General features: G+C 33.8%; 1 non-coding gene across 1 annotated transcript; it reads left to right on the top strand.

The window, feature by feature from the left end:
• Positions 1 to 10572: 10572 nt before the first annotated feature.
• On the top strand, positions 10573 to 10679 carry LOC121205719 (small nucleolar RNA R71). Its single transcript, XR_005900794.1, has one exon. It is a non-coding gene; the product is annotated as a small nucleolar RNA R71 (small nucleolar RNA).
• Positions 10680 to 19337: the final 8658 nt, after the last annotated feature.

The following is a 19337-nucleotide window of genomic DNA, read 5'->3' as shown; positions in this document are numbered from 1 at the left end:
GAGATTCGAATCACACTATCAAACTTTCATTTTGGGTATTGATGATCTTAGTATTTTAAAAGTATGGAATGTATAGGGACTTGGCCATTTTGTTATATGTGTCATTATGATTGGCCAAATGATTTGGCTTGTAATAGCTATTGGTTGATTTGGTACCTTGTCATGCTACTTGGCTTATTTTGGCTAACATGGTTGTAAACCTAAGTATATTCATATTGTAACATCACGAAATAGGGCCTAAATGGAATAATGGTTGTGAAACCACGAATTTGAGGTCAAAAAATTTTATTCTGATTAAGTTTTAAGGTTTATTCATTGATTGAATAATTGTGTGAAAATTTTGTGAAGAAATTTTATGTATAAGTGCCTAATTTGATAATTAGGACTAAATTGTAAAATTAGCAAAATGTGTGTTCTACATAATAAAGGGGATTTAATTGAAGTGGGTTCTTAAAGTGGAGTCCTTATTTAGTAATTATACCATTATATTTAAGTTTGGACAAAAATGGGCAAGAATAAGACAAATTTGAAAGAAAAACCTTTAAAGGCATTTTGTTCATTTAGTAATTAAAAGAATTAAAAAGGGAAAATAAAGCCAAAATTGGTCCATCTTCTTCATGGAGGCCTAATATAGCATGGGGAAAGCCATGGTTAGGGTTTCCAAGCTTTCCAAGCTCAATAGTAAGTTTGTTCTAGCCTCGTTTTTAACGTTCTTTACGTTTTTTGAGTCCCGGTAACTTGATTTATCTTATTCTAGCAATAATTCATGCTAGGGTTCATACTTGGAAAAATACCCATAGGTTAAATGTGTTTATTTTGATGTTTTATGGTAGAATATGAAGCTTGCAATTATGTCAAACAACTTTTGCTAAGCAATTTTAAGTGAAAACGAGTAAAACGACAAAATCAGTAAAAATACCTAATGTTCATAAGTACATGATACAGTGGGAATTTGATGTTGCCATAGAAGGGAAAAATGTTCAGCTTGTCATAAAACATAAGAAAAATAGATAAATGGTAATTTTTGAGCCTAGGGGCAAAATCGTAATTCTGCAAAGGTTTAGGGGCAAAATTGTAATTTTTCCAAAATTTGAGTTAGGGAGTGTTTTGAATAGTAAATTAATTAAATAAGTGAAATATGATATTTTATATCCCGAAAAGTGAGATTTGGACCTAGAACGGGAGAAAAATCGAATATCGAGTAAATTGGTAAAATGGTCTTTTTGGTATCGAGGTAAGTTCATATGTTTAATAAGCATTTAATTATGCATATTTGAATGATAAATTGATATTTTTGCCATAAATACTTTAGTATTGAGTTTCAGATATAATGATTAATGTTCGATAATAATTCGATATTGGAAAGAGAACTTGTATAATTTATATGTAAGACCATATTTTGTATTATGGCTTTGTTGATAACAAGAAAGTATTGACTAGCACAGTTTGATGAGAATAAGTTAAGTTAATGATATGATGAGATTGAGAATGTAAGTATGTAAGTTGAGTAGCATTTTATTATTATGTAATTATTGTTATTAGTATTGTTATTATTGAGTTATACGACTAACCTTCAGAATTTGAGCAAGTGTGTTTCAGCTATGACTTGACAAGGCATTGATATTTCAAAGTCCATGGTTGTACCATGGCAATTAAGGAAGAATTGAAGGAAAAGTCCATGTTCATAACATGGCATTTAAGGAGGAATTGACGGTTAAGGATACCATGTAAGACCATGTCAAGACATGGCATTGGTAATTCAAGGATCTCGTGTAAGATCATGTCAAGACATGGCATCGGCATTGATTAAGGACTCCATGTAAGACCACACCAAGATGTGGCATTGGCACTAAGATAAGGATACCATGTAAGACCATGTTTGGAACATGGCATTTGGTATGACAAGGATACCATGTAAGACCATGTTTGGAACACGGTATTTGGTAAGATAAGGATATCATGTAAGACCATGCCAAGGCATGGCATTGATAAGTTCTATAAGGCAAGGAAATCATGTAAAACCATGTCAAGACATTGCATTGATGAGTTACTATAAGGCAAAGGTCCCATGTAAGACCATGCCAAGGCATGGCGTTGGTGAGTTCATGATACATGATATTCGTGACAGGTTCTAAATATTTATAATGAATTGTTCTTGAAACTAACTATTATCACGATGAAGGCAAGTGTACCTATCGAATAGTAGTATAGCTTTAGCAAGACCAGATTATCAAACCCAAAGGAACTAAAAGTACTAGTATCAACTTTCTTTTTATTATCTAGCCTAAAAAATAAAAGGGTTTTGTTTATCTAACTAATTAATTAAACTAAGAAATCACAGAAACGAAATTTGGGGAAAATACTTTTTGGAAAACTGGATTGATTAAGACAGTACCTAAGGAAAAATCCACCTAGACTTCACTTGTTATTTGACTCTGAATCGGACGATTTATTCATTCAACTTGTTCCGTAGAGATCCCTAAGTTATATTATTATCTCTCTCGAGACTAACAACGTCTAACCCTATCTTGAATAACTGAAATCTCTTTCTAATTAACGCCCTAGGGTTGCATTAACTCGATCTATGGATCCCCTTATTAGGTTTCACCCTAATCCGGAAAAATTCTGTCACCCTATCTCTAGGCGCGCAACCAACTCCACTTAATTATGACAAATTTACTCTTATACAGGGTCTATTCCTCCTCTGAATAAGAGCTTAACTTGAATCAATATCCTGGAATATCAAAACAAGAATTAAGAACACATAATTAAGAACAAGTCAAATATTTATCATACAATTTAGATAATAATAACAAGATCCATCTTGGGTTTCATTCCCCTTAGGTATTTAGGGGTTTTAGTTCGTACTAATGAAAGAAACCATTTCAAAAGAATAAAAATAACAAAACATAAGAAAACCCAAACACTCCTGAGAAAATTTGAAGAGAGATCTTCAGTCTTGATGGTGAATCTGGCTTCTGAGATGGATCGATCGACTTTCCTTGAGCAATTCCTTGCTTCCTCCTCTGCGTCCCCCGTCTAAGTGCCTCCTCAAATGTTTAAATAGGCTTTAGAATGCCTAAAAGCCCTCAAAATTGGCCTTTTTCGAATTGGACTAAACTTGGGCTCGGCAGGGACACGCCCGTGTGTGATTGCTTAAGTCTGTGGTCAAGGCTGTTAAATGGGCATGGGCGTGTGATCTACCCGTGTAAATCATGTTTTGACCTTGCCAAAGGGACACGGCCGTGTGGTCTACCTCTGTGAGGAAGTCTAGGCCGTTTTAATTTTGTACGTTGGCCCATTTTCTTTGTTTTTGGCCCGTTTCTCGTTCCTTTCACTCTCTTATGCTCACCTAAGTATAAAACATGAAATTAAGGCATTAGGAGCATCGAATTCACCAATTTAAGGAAAAATCATCAATAAAATGCGCTAAGCATGGGATAGAAATATGTATGAATTACAGTTTATCAAATACTGCCACACTTAAGCATTTGCTTATCCTCAAGCAAAATCCTCAACACATAATCAAAATAAATTCTTCTCAACTTATAATTTCTATCGATAATATCTCAAAATAATCCATAGGTAATCATACATTAAAAATTCAACTGAAAGAACATCAAAGTTTCAAACATTCCAAGTTGAGCATTTTATCATGAAAACATAGGTGTCTCCCTTCATCTAAGTAATGACCTTTGATTCAAAATATCACAAAGTTTCACATCCTCACTAAAGATTCACTCAAATCACTCGAGGTGTTTAAGGACAATAAATAAAGCATGTAACACCCCGCACCCGAGACCGTTTCCGGAGTCGAACACGAGGTGCTAACAGACATAATTCATTTATTTTCACAGTCCATTTTAAAAATTTCCAGACAAGCTAGCTAACTGCGTCACTATCACCTTAAAAATCATATCTCAAGTTCCGAAGCTCAAAAACAGATTCCGTAAATTTTCCCTGAAACTAGACTCATATATCCATCTAAAAATTTTTTTCTAAAATTTTTGATCAGGCCAATTAGTAAATTTTATTAGTTAAAGTCTCCCCTGTTTCAGGGTTCGACTTCCCTGACCTTTATGCATTACGACTTTTATATCTTCCTGTACAGGGCTTCATTACTTATGCCGTTTGTTTCTAACGAAACTAGACTCAAAAACGAATCTATACATATATGGAATGACCTCTAATTATCTCTAGTTAATTTATAGTAAATTTCCAAAGTCAGATCAGGGGATCCAGAAATTGCTCTGGCCCTGTTCCACGAAAACTTAAATATCTCTTAAAATACGACTCATATTATTGTTTTGTTTCTTCCATATGAAATTCGACTCATAAAGGTTCGATTACATAATTTATTTACTATTTAATTCCATTCCTACTATTTTTAGTGATTTTTCTAATCCACACCACTACTGCTGTCAGCATCTGTTTTTAAGGTAAACTTTACCTATTTCATGGTTTTCCATGAATCAACTAGAATTTGTCATACAAAGCACCAAAATGATCATGATCAACCATTCCAATGGCTAACCGTTACCAAACATTTCCATACCTCTCAATGAACAACATACAAAACGATTTTAATGCTATGCTCAAAGTATATATATAAGCCATTTTCGCATGGCTATCCAAATTTATACAAAACCAAAGGGTACATGACCAACAACAAAAAGGGTAGTCCTATACATGCCATTTTCAGAGTTCAACCAAAAGTGTACCAAAAGGGCTTTGATAGTGTGGACGATTTTGACTTCGACAATCCCGAGTCCGATAGCTGACGAACCAAAATCTATAAAACAGAGAATCAAAGAAACGGAGTAAGCATTTACTGCTTAGTAAGTTTTGAGCAATGAAATTAGGCACAATTGAAGTATAGCATTCGTATGACTAAACGGATAATTTCACATACACACATTCTCAAAATCATACCTACTTCACATTACCAACCCTTATATTCATACATAAGAGAATCAACTTAACCAAAAGCCAGAAGCTCATTAATCGACTGAGCGAATACTATTTAAAAGGAATCAACTAATCCAATGCATATACGAAACATACCTCATCATTGGGATTTTACAAGCATTTTAATTGAAATTATTACAGCAAGATCGCTCATTCCCAAACCAAGTACCTTCGAGATTTAACCGGATATAGCTACCCGCTCAAACGCCTTCGGGATTTAGCCCGGATATAGTAGCTCGCATAAATGCCTTCAGGACTTAGCCCGGATATAGTAACTCACACAAATGCCTTCGGGACTTAGCCCGGGATTAGTAACTCGCACAAATGCCTTCGGGACTTAGCCCGAAATTAGTCACTAGCACAAATGCCTTCGTTATCATCTGAATATTCTTGCACATATCAGTAAATCATGACACATCTTTATTTCATTTGCATAACTAGAATTCAAACACAAATCAATTATTAAGCATTCCCATTTTCGGCTCAATAGCCACATACAAACAGCATGATTTGGTTTGCTTTGTGACATGATCTCTATGCACATACGGCTACCCATCATACGTATAGACTAATTAACTCAACATATAATTCAAGTAGAATCATTATATCACGGTATATTTGTTATGATTATACGTCATGACTTAATCAAATCGTAAACTAAGTTTCATTACTCGAAAACTTACCTCGGATGTTGTTGAACGATTTCGACGGCTATTCGATCACTTTTTCCTTCCCTTTATCGGATTTAGTTCCCCTTTTCTCTTGAGCTTAATTTAACAAATAAATTGATTTAATCATTTGAACATCAAAAAGAGAAACTCAAGGTACTTAACCCATACATACATTAGACATTAGAGTCACATATATATGAAATCATGAATCAACTCAACATATTAGCCCACACTCTCTTTTAGTCGATTATCTAAGCCAAGATAAAAGCATCAATATGTTTGCCTCTAACCGAATACATGCAACACCAATCTACCTCATGTGGCCGAATATGCATGTCTATGTTGAGGCCGATTCTATACTTAATACATTCTACAAATATGGTTACTTGTATTGACTAAATACCATTTTGTTTCAAGTTCAAAACTCGGCTAATACTCATATATACACTAGCAATCAAATACTAACATTTGTACTTCACCTTAATAGCTAGCTTAGCAAACCTTAATTTAACATATAATTGTTCATAACACAATTAAAGCATCCTCTCCATTCCATCAATTCAAAACACATACATTAACCTAATATCAATTAACTAAGCACTTTAACAATTTTTTCTTTAACTACACATATTCGGCAATGACAAAGACAATTTAACAAACCTTAAATTCAACTTATAACAACATATACTCAATATTCAAAGCATTTAACATCACTTCATCATGCTTTTACATTATGGCCGAATGCTCCTTTTAACCCATTTACCCTCACAAAGCATGAATTTCATCATCCAACTTACAAGCTTACAATCCCATGAATTTTAACCTCATAATATCTATCCAACTCTCACTCATTAGCTTCTATCATCAATCTCAAACAACACTAAATAAAAATATACTTCGTGGGTCTAAGGTAGAACCAAGAAAGGAACTCATAAATATCAAGATGTAAGCAACTACCATTGTTCATCTAGATTTAGCATGAAACAACAACCATCACCCTTATTAATCTCCATAGCCGAAAACCTTACTCATTCCACACTCAAAATTTCAACATGGGTTACAAAAATAACTTGACATCTCACTCCATATCAACTAAAATTTCAAGAACTAGTATAAACTTTCTTACCTTAATATTGACCTAGGATAACCGAATGCTTCACTCCCTTCTTCCTCTTTTCATTTCGGCCAAGAAGAACCGATTTCTTCTTTTCTTTCTTCCTCAAGTCACGGCAATGGGGGGAACATGGATGAGACAACTTTGTTTTCATCACCCCTCCCTTTTCATTACTTTATTACTAACCTTTTATTTTATTCTTTCTCCCATAAAACACTAACACCAAATGTTTATAATAGGCTTTAACTTATAGCATGGCCGACCACCATCTTGTTCTTTGGTTAATTTGACATGCAAGTACAATTATTTTGCAACATGCATAAATAGGCCACTTTACATTTGCCTAGCACATTTCTAAATTTTCCCACATAAGTCCTATTTAATAAAATTCACTTACAATTAACAAAATTCCAATATGAAATTTTTATACATGCATACATACATATAATAAGCATCAACTATGATGGTTAATTATTTTTTATGACTCAGTTTAGTGGTCCCGAAACCACTTTCCGACTAGGGTCACTTTAAGGCTGTCACAAAGCACCCAATAGTCAATAATGAAAAGTCGTTACCATAGGCTTGCATGAAAATCAAATCTTCACCACTATAAATTGAGATGAAACATCAATCAAAAGGTCTTTAGAGGGTTGTAACGTGGCTTTGGTTAGAGGGTGTGGTCACAAACTAAAAAAAAGGGTTAGAATCGAGATGGAACTGAAAAATTGCCTAACTAGACAAATGACTAGTCATCAATTGCATACAACAGAGCTTTTTCTCAGAATATGGAATTTAACTTCTTTAGCTCAGAAGATCATTACTACTAATATGTAGACATGTATTTTTTTTAAGAACAAGTCAAATTATAAAATAGAATAAAACATAGCTAAGCAATTATTCCAACTCAGATCTCAACAAAAATAAGGATCAAATTAATTTAGGGGATTTCAACAATAATGAGTTATGGGTTAATATTGAGGGTAAATCAATGAATGGGTTGTCAGGCTCAAGGGGGTTCACTAAGGGTTAATTGTAAAGGTAGGCTTTTATGGAGTGAGTGGGTTAAACCTAAGTGTCTTTATCATTTTGACATATCAAATCAAATGGTGTGGTCTTGACATGCATAATCAAGCAAGTTCTAGAGTAGCAATTAAATACTGACCCACTCATAATGAAAGTGAGCATGAAAGAAATAATAGATGCTCTAAAGGCTCAAGATCTCACAAAAATTATGACTTTTTGATGTTTAAACTTGTGAATTCCAACTCAAAATAATACCTAAAATTGGGGAAACAACCTAAAAGTTTTTAATTCTTCAAAAATCAACTTATCATGCTTGATTCCCTAATGTCTTAAAGTTTAAACAACCAATGCATAAATGCCTATGTTTTAATTCAAGATATATCAATAAACATTATAGACTAATTGGAATTCATTCTAATAATGATATGAGAAGATCGCATGAGAATAAAACAAAATTCAGGGATTTTTCTGATATAAAAGACCCCTCCACAATTAAGATGTACATTGCCCTCAATGTACAAAGGTAGATATATTGAAAAAGATAGATTTATAATCATAAGATAGGGAGAGAAGTGAAACTTCCTGAATGATGAATGAATTCTTTGAACTGGAGTTTTGGAGAATAATCGGTGTGAGAGTGGAGGAGGATGCTCCGGTGGTGTTAGAGGTTCATTAGTCCATAAGTCCTGCACCAAAAGAACATTATATCTAGTGGTAGCTATGGTCGTGGTCGAGCAGGACATGGCAGTCGTGGAGAACCTTTCTCGGTGGAGTTTTTAGTTCTTATGCGAGGATGAGCTTTGGAGCTCTTTCTGACTGTGATAAAATCAGGAACTCTTAAAGAGGTATACTGAAGCCTAATTACTCGTAATGAAATAGCTGAAGAATAAAAATTGTAAAAACTCAGGATAAAATAGTATTAAAAGGAAATAAAAAAATAATTTCAAAATATAGAGATAAAAATAAAATAAAATAAAATAAATAATAGGTGTTTACAGAGAAATTGGGGCACGCCCGTGTGTTTCGTAGCTTTTGAAATTAAGAGCATTGGTGTACACAGCCATGTTGCACGGTCGTGTCGATCTCTGTTCGCTTCTCCCATGCCCATGTATGTAGGCCCACGCCCATGTTAATCTAACAGGTTCGACCACAGGTTCTAGGCATGGGCGTGGCAAATGCCCGTGCTATTTCCTCATGTTCAACCACGGTTCTACGACGTGGGCGTGTCGCACGCCCGTTTTGTTTTGGCAGACTTGCCCACTGTCCTAACGCACGACCGTGGCGACTTATCGCATCCCGGTTAGGGAAAATTTTACCTTGTTTTCACACGGCCTAAGGTACGCCTGTGTGCCTGGCCATGTGTGCTTTAAAAAGCCTGCGTTCCATGAGTCGGTTAGTATGTTAGATGTTAAAACTAAAATTTAAAGAAATTAATATTGTTAGTGCTCGGGTTGCCTCCCGAGAAGCGTTTATTTATAGTCTAAGCTCAACTTACCTCTCTGGTGATTGGTCATGGTGGTTCAAGGAGTTTATACTCCTCATTCGTACTAAGAATCCCATCAAAATAAGGTTTTAGGTGGGTATTGTTTACCTTAAAGGTGCCGAATTTGGGATGACTTACCTTGACTGTACCAAATGCGAAAATGCTAAGTATCGTAAGAGGAATTTCTTCATTCGATTTGGCAGCGTCAATGTGAGGATCTGCGGCATCTAATGAAACTTTATCTCCAACTTTAAGTTGATTTGGTGAGGCATTGAGCTCGTTCTGACGTAGTTTTGGTTTATCGTGTTTTCTCAGTTTAAATGTCAGCCATTCATCTAACTCCTCGATTTGTAACATTCGTTCTTCATGTGTAGATCCTTTGTTGTGGATTAAACATGGCTCATGTGTGTCCTTCGAACTTATTTCCTGCAAAATAGGTTGCACCATATGATCAGTCTTAGTAGAACAATTTGTACAATCACCTTCAATTTTCGATGCGTTGTTCGGGTTGCGAGCTCACCTATGCCAACGTCAATAATTGTTCTAGCAGTTGCTAAAAAGAGCCTTCCCAAAATTAAAGGAGCATTATTGTCCTCTTCTATGTCTAAAACAACACAATCAAATGGGAATATAAATTTGTCAATTTTAACGAGTACGTCTTCAATGATACCCCTAGGAAATCTGACAGTTTTATCTGCTAATTGAATGATCATCCTAGTTTGTTTGGGTTTCCCTAGACCTAGTTGCTTAAACAATTTGTAAGCCATAACATTGATACTTGCCCCTAGATCAACCAATGCATTATTAACATCTAAACTACCAATTAAACAAGGAATCGTAAAACTCTCTGGATCTTTTAGTTTGTTGGGTGATTCCTCCAACCTGCATTGTAAGTATTGCTATAAGGATTGTTTTGGGATCGAGGATTATTACCCATGTAATTTATCTACTAGTTCTCCATGTTATGGCCATAAGGTAGGTATTTTGAATTGCTCGATCCACTTCCAGTTGCTTCACACTGCATTACTGGGAGAACCTGTGAAGAACTAAGAAAACCATCAATTTTCTTATTCAAGAGTTTTACCTGATTAGAAAGCATGGTGATCGAATCGACATTATAAACACCGGCTATTTTTGTTGGTTTTTTCCTCATGACTTGCCACTGATAGTTATTCAGTAACATCTCCTCTATAAATTCATAGGCATCTTTAGGTGTTTTATTATTGATGGTTCCGCCAGCAGCTGCATCAACCATTTGTCCAGTTGAAGGATTCAGGCTATTATGAAAAGTTTGAACCTGTAGCCAGAGTGGTAACCCATGATGAGGGCATCTTCGTAAAAGGTCCTTATATCTCTCCCATGCATCGTAGAGTGTTTCTAAATCCATCTGCACAAAAGAAGAGATATCATTACGTAATTTAGCCGTTTTAGCCAGCGAAAAATATTTTAGTAAAAACTTTTTTGTCATTAGTTCCCAAGTAGTGATTGACCGCCATGGTAACGAATTCAACCACTATTTAGCTTTGTTTCTCAAAGAAAAAGGGAATAACTGAAGGTGGATGGCGTCATAAAAAATGCCATTAATTTTAAATGTATCACATAGTTCTAAAAAGTTTACTAAGTGCGGGTTGGGATCTTCGTCTTGCAAACCATCAAACTGAACAAATTGTTGTATCATTTGAATTATGTTAGGTTTCAGTTCAAAAGTATTTGCAGCTACAGCAAGTCTAACTATGCTTGATTTAGTTCTTGTTAAAGAAGGTTTAGCATAATCATACATAGTGCGCGGAGCAGGATTCTGATTTACTGGATTAACAGCAATCGCAGGAGGTATCAGGTTTTCCTGATTTTCAGCCATCTCCTTCGTTGTGGTTTGAATATCGTCCTCTTGCTCATTCTCTGTGTATCTTAAGCTTCGCCTTATTTCTCTTTGGTTTCTGCAAATTGTGTGATCGATCTCACTGTCAAAAAGTAATGGTCCTAACGGGTTTCTTCTAGTCATAAACTATAAGAACTTGCCAGAAAAAGGGAAAAAGAAGAATTAGTAATAAAAATTAGAATAAAATTTAAATTGCAGTAAAAGTAAATGGCTGTAATAAAAATCGAGTGTTCCTAATATCTTAGTTCCCCGGCAACGGCGCCAAAAACTTGATACGTGATATTCGTGACAGGTTTTAAATATTTATAATGAATTGTTCTTGAAACTAACTATTATCACAATGAAGGCAAGTGTACCTATTGAACAGTAGTATAGCTTTAACAAGACTGGATTATCGAACCCAAAGGAACTAAAAGTACTAGTATCAACTTTCTTTTTATTATCTAGCCTAAAAAATAAAAGGGTTTTTGTTTATCTAACTAATTAATTAAACTAAGAAATCACAGAAAAAAATTTGGGGAAAATACTTTTTGGAAAACTCGATTGATTAAGACAATACCTAAGGAAAAATCCACCTAGACTTCACTTGTTATTTGACTCTGAATCGGACAATTTATTCATTCAACTTGTTCCGTAGAGATCCCTAAGTTATATTATTATCTCTCTCAAGACTAACAACGTCTAACCCTAGTTTGAATAATTGAAATCTCTTTCTAATTAACGCCCTAGGGTTGCATTAACTCGATCTATGGATCCCCTTATTAGGTTTCACCCTAATCTGACAAAATCTTGTCACCCTATCTTTAGGCGTGCAACCAACTCCGCTTAATTATAAAAAATTTACTCTTAGACATGGTCTATTCCTCCTCTGAACAAGAGCTTAACTTGAATCAATATCCTGGAATATCAAAATAAAAATTAAGAACACATAATTAAGAACATGTCAAATATTTATCATACAATTCAGATACTAATAACAAGATTCGTCTTGGGTTTCATTCCCCTTAGATATTTAAGGGTTTTAGTTCATACTAATTAAAGAAAACATCACAAAAGAATAAAAATAACAAAACATTAGAAAACCCAAAAACTCCTGAGGGAATTTGAAGGGAGATCTTCAATCTTGATGGTGAATCCGGCTTCTAAGATGGATCGATTGGCTTTCCTTGAGCAATTCCTTACTTCCTCCTCCGTGTTCCCCGTCTAAGTGCCTCCTCAGGTTTTTAAATAGGCTTTGGAATGCCTAAGAGCCCTCAAAATTGGCCTTTTCCGAATTGGATTAACTTGGGCTCGGCAGGAACACGCCCGTGTGCGATTGCTTAAGGCCGTGGTCAAGGCTGTTAAATGGGCACGAGCGTGTGATCTACCCGTGTAAATCGTGTTTTGATCTTGCCAAAGGGACACGGCCATGTGGTCTGCCCGTGTGAGGAAGTCCAGGCCGTGTTGATTTCGTACATTGGCCCATTTTCTCCATTTTGGCCCATTTCTCGTTCCTTTCACTCTCCTTTGCCCACCTAAGTATAAAACATGAAATTAAGGTATTAGGAGCATCGAATTCACCAATTTTAAGGAAAAATCATCCATAAAATGTGCTAAGCATAGGATAGAAATATGTATGCATTACAGTTTATCAGTTCATAAGGCAAGGATACCACGTAAGACCATGTCAAGACATGGCAATGGTAAGTTCAAATAGGAAAAGGTTCTCGAGTAATCCAAAGACTAAGTCAAAGAAACGACAAGGTGAGAATATGAAAAAAGAGTACATGTATGCATTTAAGGCTTATTTAATATTGAGATTGTAAGTAGTTGAGATTATCAAGTATTAAGTGAGTGATGAGTTTTCAGTTATGTTTGTGACATTTTATGACATGATTGGCAATATGCCTATATTATGAAAGAGTACTCATGTCTTAAGTGATATGTTGCAGGTATGTAAGCAAGCTATAAAGTAAGGTGCCTTTTGTATTCTGAGCCTTATGTAAGATTACCGATGAGTAAGATGGGAGAGTAAGAACTAAACATTATTTAAGCAAATTATGACAGTATAGTAGTAAGCTAAATTGATTGCCAATGCTTATTATTTTACATGTGAACTTACTAAGCTTTATAAGCTTACTTCTTTCACTTTCCTATGTTTCAGAGTACTTAAAAGCAAGATCGGGTTGGAGGTCGTCGAAGATCACTTCACACTATCGACTATCAAGTTACCATTCATTTATAAACGTTCTAGTTTATGGCATGTATAAGTTCTTAGCTATTTTGTGTGTATGTCCTTATGATATGGCTAAAGAATGGTATGAAAATATTTTATAATGATTAGCTATTTAAATTTCTAATGAAGAACATGTTTCGGTGTTATGTATGCCAAAATGGTAGTTAATACAAAGAAATCACTAAAAAGTGAAATTAGCATTAAAACAGTATTGAACAGTAGCAGTCATGTGATCTTGAAAAATTACCAAGAATAGTATAAATAGTATTAGATGATGAATAAGATATATAATTAAATATTATTGAGTCTATTTTCATATGAAAGAAACAGAGTAAGCAAAAGAAGTGTATATTAAGAGATATTTGAATTTTAGTGAGACAAGGTCAGACCGATTTCTAAATCCCCTATTCTAATTTTATAAATTCACTAAAAATTATACAAAATGAATTAGGAGTTATATTTTATATTTATAGATTCCTTATTGAATCTAATTTCAAGAGAAAAAAACAACATGATTATTTGAATTCTGTACAGGGAGAAAATTGATTCGTAGTGAGGAGAGGTCAGTGTAGTCGAATAGTGCAACAGGGGAAACTTTAACTAATAAATTGTATTAATTGACTAGACCAAAAATTCTGAAAAAAAATTAGTACGAAGATATATGAGTCTAGTTTCAGGAAAAATTCACGAATTTAAATTTTGAGTTTTGTGACTCGATTTATGATTTATTTAGTGACTATGACGCAGGTGGACAATTTTATAAGGAATAATGAAATAAATTGTTTTGATTTGTCTAAGTATTTAGAAAATTTTTAATATTCTCGATTTGGTCCCGAACAGTTTCAATTGCATGTTCTAGGGTCTCGAATTCCCTTTTTAGGGACATATTGGATGAATGTAAATAAATTAATTTTAAAAGCAAATTTTATGCCCCAAATTAGTAAGTTAAGTCAGGTAACGCCTCGTGCTCGACTCTGGTGATGGTCTCGGGTAAGGGGTGTTACATTTATTGGTCTTAGAGCAAATGTTTAATCAGTTCTCAAAATATTCAGTATGAGTAAGAGTCTAGCTATACATGCCATATTGAACTATGATAGTGTGACGACTCCCGACCCGGATATAACATGTTTTGTCAGAAAGATGCGCACTCCAATCGAGCTAAGTTTGATAGTACAGACAGTATGTTTATGATGAGTTGAGGCTCATAAAATGTAAGAATAATGATTCATGACGTTTATGTGATAATGAATAAATTTTGAACAAGAATTGTTCGGGAAATATGAAAGATGAGATAAGATGAAAGGAAAGTTTATATTGAGATAAGTGTTCATGTTAAATTGGCATTTGTATGATGCTATATGTATAACTGGAGAAGTTAAGTGAATGGATGCATGTATAAGTGCACTAATTTGTATAAGATGATCATGAAGTCATTTTATTATGAACGTGCATGTTAAGTTGCTTGAAGCAAATTGTATAACTGTGATAATATTTTAATATGATGAGTGTTAAGTTATATGCATGAGTATGTAAGAGGTAAGTTAGAGGTGTTATAACCTCACCCCCCCTTATCAGCAAGGTAATTCAGAATGAGATTTCATGAAATTCAGATTGAATAGGCTAAAGTGGAAAATTAAAAAGTTCAGTGACAGATTTATTGACGATGCAATCAGAGTCGAGAATGATTTAGCAAATGATCACAGTTGCAGAAAGGATGCCAGGTTAATAATAAAATCATCCAAATAACTAAAATGTCACAGTAAAAGAAAGGTCAGGCTCAGCTAATACACTGATTCAAGTATGATACGTAAGGTATATGATTGCTAGATTTTCTTCCGAATAAATTCCAACTATGAATGGGATAATGTGAATTCAGTAATGACAGAATTAGACAGAGGAATAATAATTGAGCCGTATTAATAGTTGAATGTAGAGTTTATAGTTGAGAAATTATAGAAAAATCTTTTCCGACTATTATATGTGTACATTTACTTTCAGAGATATATAAATATATGCAAGATCATAGATGCAATTCCTGCAGTGTGAGAATGTTAGTTAAATTTACAGACAGATGAAAGCATTATAGTTTGTTTGAGCTGTGATTGATATTGCTCTATCTATTCCAGTTTTCTACTTTAGCGTGTAGATGGAAGGTTGACAGTAAGATTTGTATAATGTTAGTGATCTGTATTGTTAACTATTGCTTAATGAAAGTAAAGGAAAATTTTATGGCTTCTGTCATAGTTGTTCCCAGTGCTTGTAAGTATTATCCTTTCCTTTTGGAAATTTTCTGAGATGCTATTGAAACCTTAACTATTCTTCATGAGATGTGGTTACCAAGAATTCTATGTAGCTCTATGTTCTGAGATTTTATTATCTCGGTTTTATTAATAAATTATTGTTCAAAGTATCAACCATGAGACATTAGCAGAAAATGCTCTATTGATGAAAATGGTTTCTTCTTATTATGAGTATGTTTATGATGATTACGAGTTTGGGTCTGATAATGAAAGTACAAAGGTATAGTTATCAGAGGTATAAAGATTCTGCTTTTGCACTGGTTGTTATTGAAACTTGTGTTTAAATCTTTCAGATGATCAGGATGTTTTATTTTCACCCGGGACATTATTTACTAAAGTAATTGATAAGTCAATCTTATTATAGCATTATGATTTTTGAGTAGTATGAGTATTGTCGCCTCAGTGTAGTTCAGTTCAGACATGTGTATTGATTTTCATTTTTCGCATAATCTTGATATATATATCAGTGAGTTAAAGACCGAATGTTATGTTCTTTTGAGTTATGCAGTAATAATGATTTGCGATTAGCTCTTTGAAGAAATCACGACAGAATGTATGTTTGAGATATCATGACAGCATAGAGAAGAACAGTTTTTGAAAAGTTATTGTCTTTTAGTTGAGACTGATTCAGTTGAGCAGTTGATTGAGTTATATGTATGTTTGAATTATTAATGGCTTCAGAAATAAATGCTGATTTTTCATGTATAAATAGATAAATGACCCGAGTAAATAGTACATATTCTAGAGGTTATGGTACAGAGTTGTATACGCATATCAGAATGGTTGCATCAGAGGTATATTTTTGCAAATCCAAGTTGTCTGATTGTTAAAGTTCTCATTGTATGAAGTTTAGTTTGGCTTGAATTCATGCTAATAAAGTATAAATAGTTGAAGATATTGACAATTGAAGTATCCATTATGATTCAGCTTGGTTTGAATAAAGAGTTTATGGAATCTAGAAATGTGTTAATAAGAAATCAAGAGATTTTGCAGCAGTTATGATGCCTAGCACAGTGATAATTATTTGATTATTTGAGAAGTACAGAGATGGATGATAACTTGATTTAGTTATACTAGTAAGAGTGTGAAATGTTATGTACCAGACTTTGAATTTGATACCTAAACTTTTAGAGAGTTAAAGTTGATTTTCAAGTATCTTAGAAGCCATTACAGTTAGTATTGATGTTTGTGTGAAAATGTTAGGGTATTTCGAAGAATTGTGCAACAGAATTAGCATTATCACCAAAAGGTTAAATGAGCTATGGTTGATTGCTCAAAGAAGTTTGTGTATTATTCTCAGTACGAATGAGTTTTTCTACTGAAGGATTATCTGAGTTATTCATTTTGAGGTTGTCAATTCATTTAGAGTGTAAATTTTAGTTGTTATGGTTGGAAATCTAGGGTTGCACCGTGACTTCAGAAGAAAGCTACAGTAAGTTTTGACCATGAGATTGCTAAATGTTACTGCATGTCACCTTTGTACTGATAGTTGAATTGAGAAAGAGAAATTCATAGAATTAAATTGAGCAGAAAGGATTAGAAGAAAGTGAAAATTAATTACAGAAATCAGAGATAGATTATCAAAAATTGTATTAGAATCGAAAGATAAGAATATTGACACTCAAAAGAGAAACAAGTATTTTTTTTGAAAGTACCTTAGTGGTAGAGAATTTCCATTTTGGTAAGAAAAGAAGAGTTAGTTGCGTTTCATCAGAGAGTATGACGTTAATGATAAAATAAGGTCAGTTGCTTATCAGTAGGTATTCCAGTTCAGAGCCTTAGTTTAAGAAGTAAAATGTTGGGTATGCCAAGGCTGAACAAGAATTTGAAAGTGTTGCTGGAAATCATTTTCGAATCCATTTGTAGGTAAGATTTTCGGGGACGAAAATCCCTTAAGGGGGGAGAAATGTAACATCCCAAAATTGGGCCTAAACAAAATAGTGGTTGCGAAACCAAAAAATATGAGGTCAAAAAAATTTATTCTGATTAAGTTTTAAGGTTTATTCATTGATTGAATAATTGTGTGAAAATTTCGTGAAGAAATTTTATATATAAGTGCCTAATTTGATAATTAGGACTAAATTGTAAAATTAGCAAAATGTGTGTTCTAGATAATAAAGGGGATTTAATTGAAATGGGTTCTTAAAGTGGATGTCCTTATTTAGTAATTAGACAATTATATTTAAGTTTGGACAAAAATGGGCAAGAATAGGACAAATTTGAAAGAAAAGCCTTTAAAGGCATTTTGGTCATTTAGTAATTAAAAGAATTAAAAAGGGAAAATAAAGCCAAAATTGGTCCATATTCTTCATGGAGGCCGAATATAGTATGGGGAAAGCCATGGTTAGGGTTTCCAAGATTTCCAAGCTCAATAGTAAGTCCGTTCTAGCCTCGTTTTTAATGTTCTTTACGTTTTTGGAGTCTCCGTAACTTGATTTAGCTTATTCTAGCAATAATTCAGGCTAGGGTTCATATTTGGAAAAATACCCATAGGTTAAATGTGTTTATTTTGATGTTTTATGGTAGAATATGAAGCTTGAAATTATGTTAAACAACTTTTGCTATGCAATTTTAAGTGAAAACGAGTAAAATGACAAAATCGGTAAAAATACCTAATGTTCATAAGTACATGATAGAGTGGGAATTTGATGTTGCCATAGAAGGGAAAAATGTTCAGCGTGTCATAAAACATAAGAAAAATGGATAAATTTTAATTTCTGAGCCTAGGGGAAAAATCATAATTCTGTAAAGGTTTAGGGGCAAAATTGTAATTTTTCCAAAGTTTGAGTTAGGGAATTTTTTGAATAGTGCATTAATTAAATAAGTGAAATATGGTGTTTTAGGTCCCGAAAAGTGAGATTTGGACCTAGAATGGGAGAAAAATCGAATATTGGGAAAGTTGGTAAAATGGTCGTTTTGGTATCGAGGTAAGTTCATAAGTTTAATAAGCATGTAATTATGCATATTTGAATGATAAATTGATATTTTGGCCATAAATACTTTAGTATTGAGTTTCAAATATAATGATTAATGTTCGATAATAATTCGATATTGGAAAGAGAACTTGTATAATTTATATGTAAGACCATATTTTGTATTATGGCTTTGTATGATAACAAGAAAGTATTGACAAGCATAGTTTGATGAGAATAAGTTAAGTTGATGATATGATGAGATTTATAATGTAAGTATGTAAGTTGAGTAGCATTTTATTATTATGCAATTATTGTTATTAGTATTGTTATTATTGAGTTATGCGACTAACCTTGAGAATTTAAGCAAGTATGTTTCAGCTATGACTTGACAAGGCATTGATATCTCAAAGTCCATGGTTGTACCATGGCAATTAAGGAAGAATTGATGGAAAAGTCCATGTTCATAACATGGCATTTAAGGAGGAATTGACAGTTAAGGATACCATGTAAGACCATGTCAAGACATGGCATTGGTAAGGCAAGGATCCCGTGTAAGACCATGTCAAGACATGGCATCAGCATTGATTAAGGACTCCATGTAAGACCACATCAAGATGTGGCATTAGCACTAAGACAAGGATACCATGTAAGACCATGTTTGGAACATGACATTTGGTAAGATGAGGATATCATGTAAGACCATGCCAAGGCATGGCATTGATAAGTTCTATAAGGAAAGGAAATCATTTAAAACCATGTCAAGACATGG

Source organism: Gossypium hirsutum, chromosome A08 (assembly GCF_007990345.1).
Source record: "Gossypium hirsutum isolate 1008001.06 chromosome A08, Gossypium_hirsutum_v2.1, whole genome shotgun sequence".
Lineage (NCBI taxonomy): Eukaryota > Viridiplantae > Streptophyta > Magnoliopsida > Malvales > Malvaceae > Gossypium > Gossypium hirsutum.
This window is presented reverse-complemented; position numbering and strand designations above follow the sequence as displayed.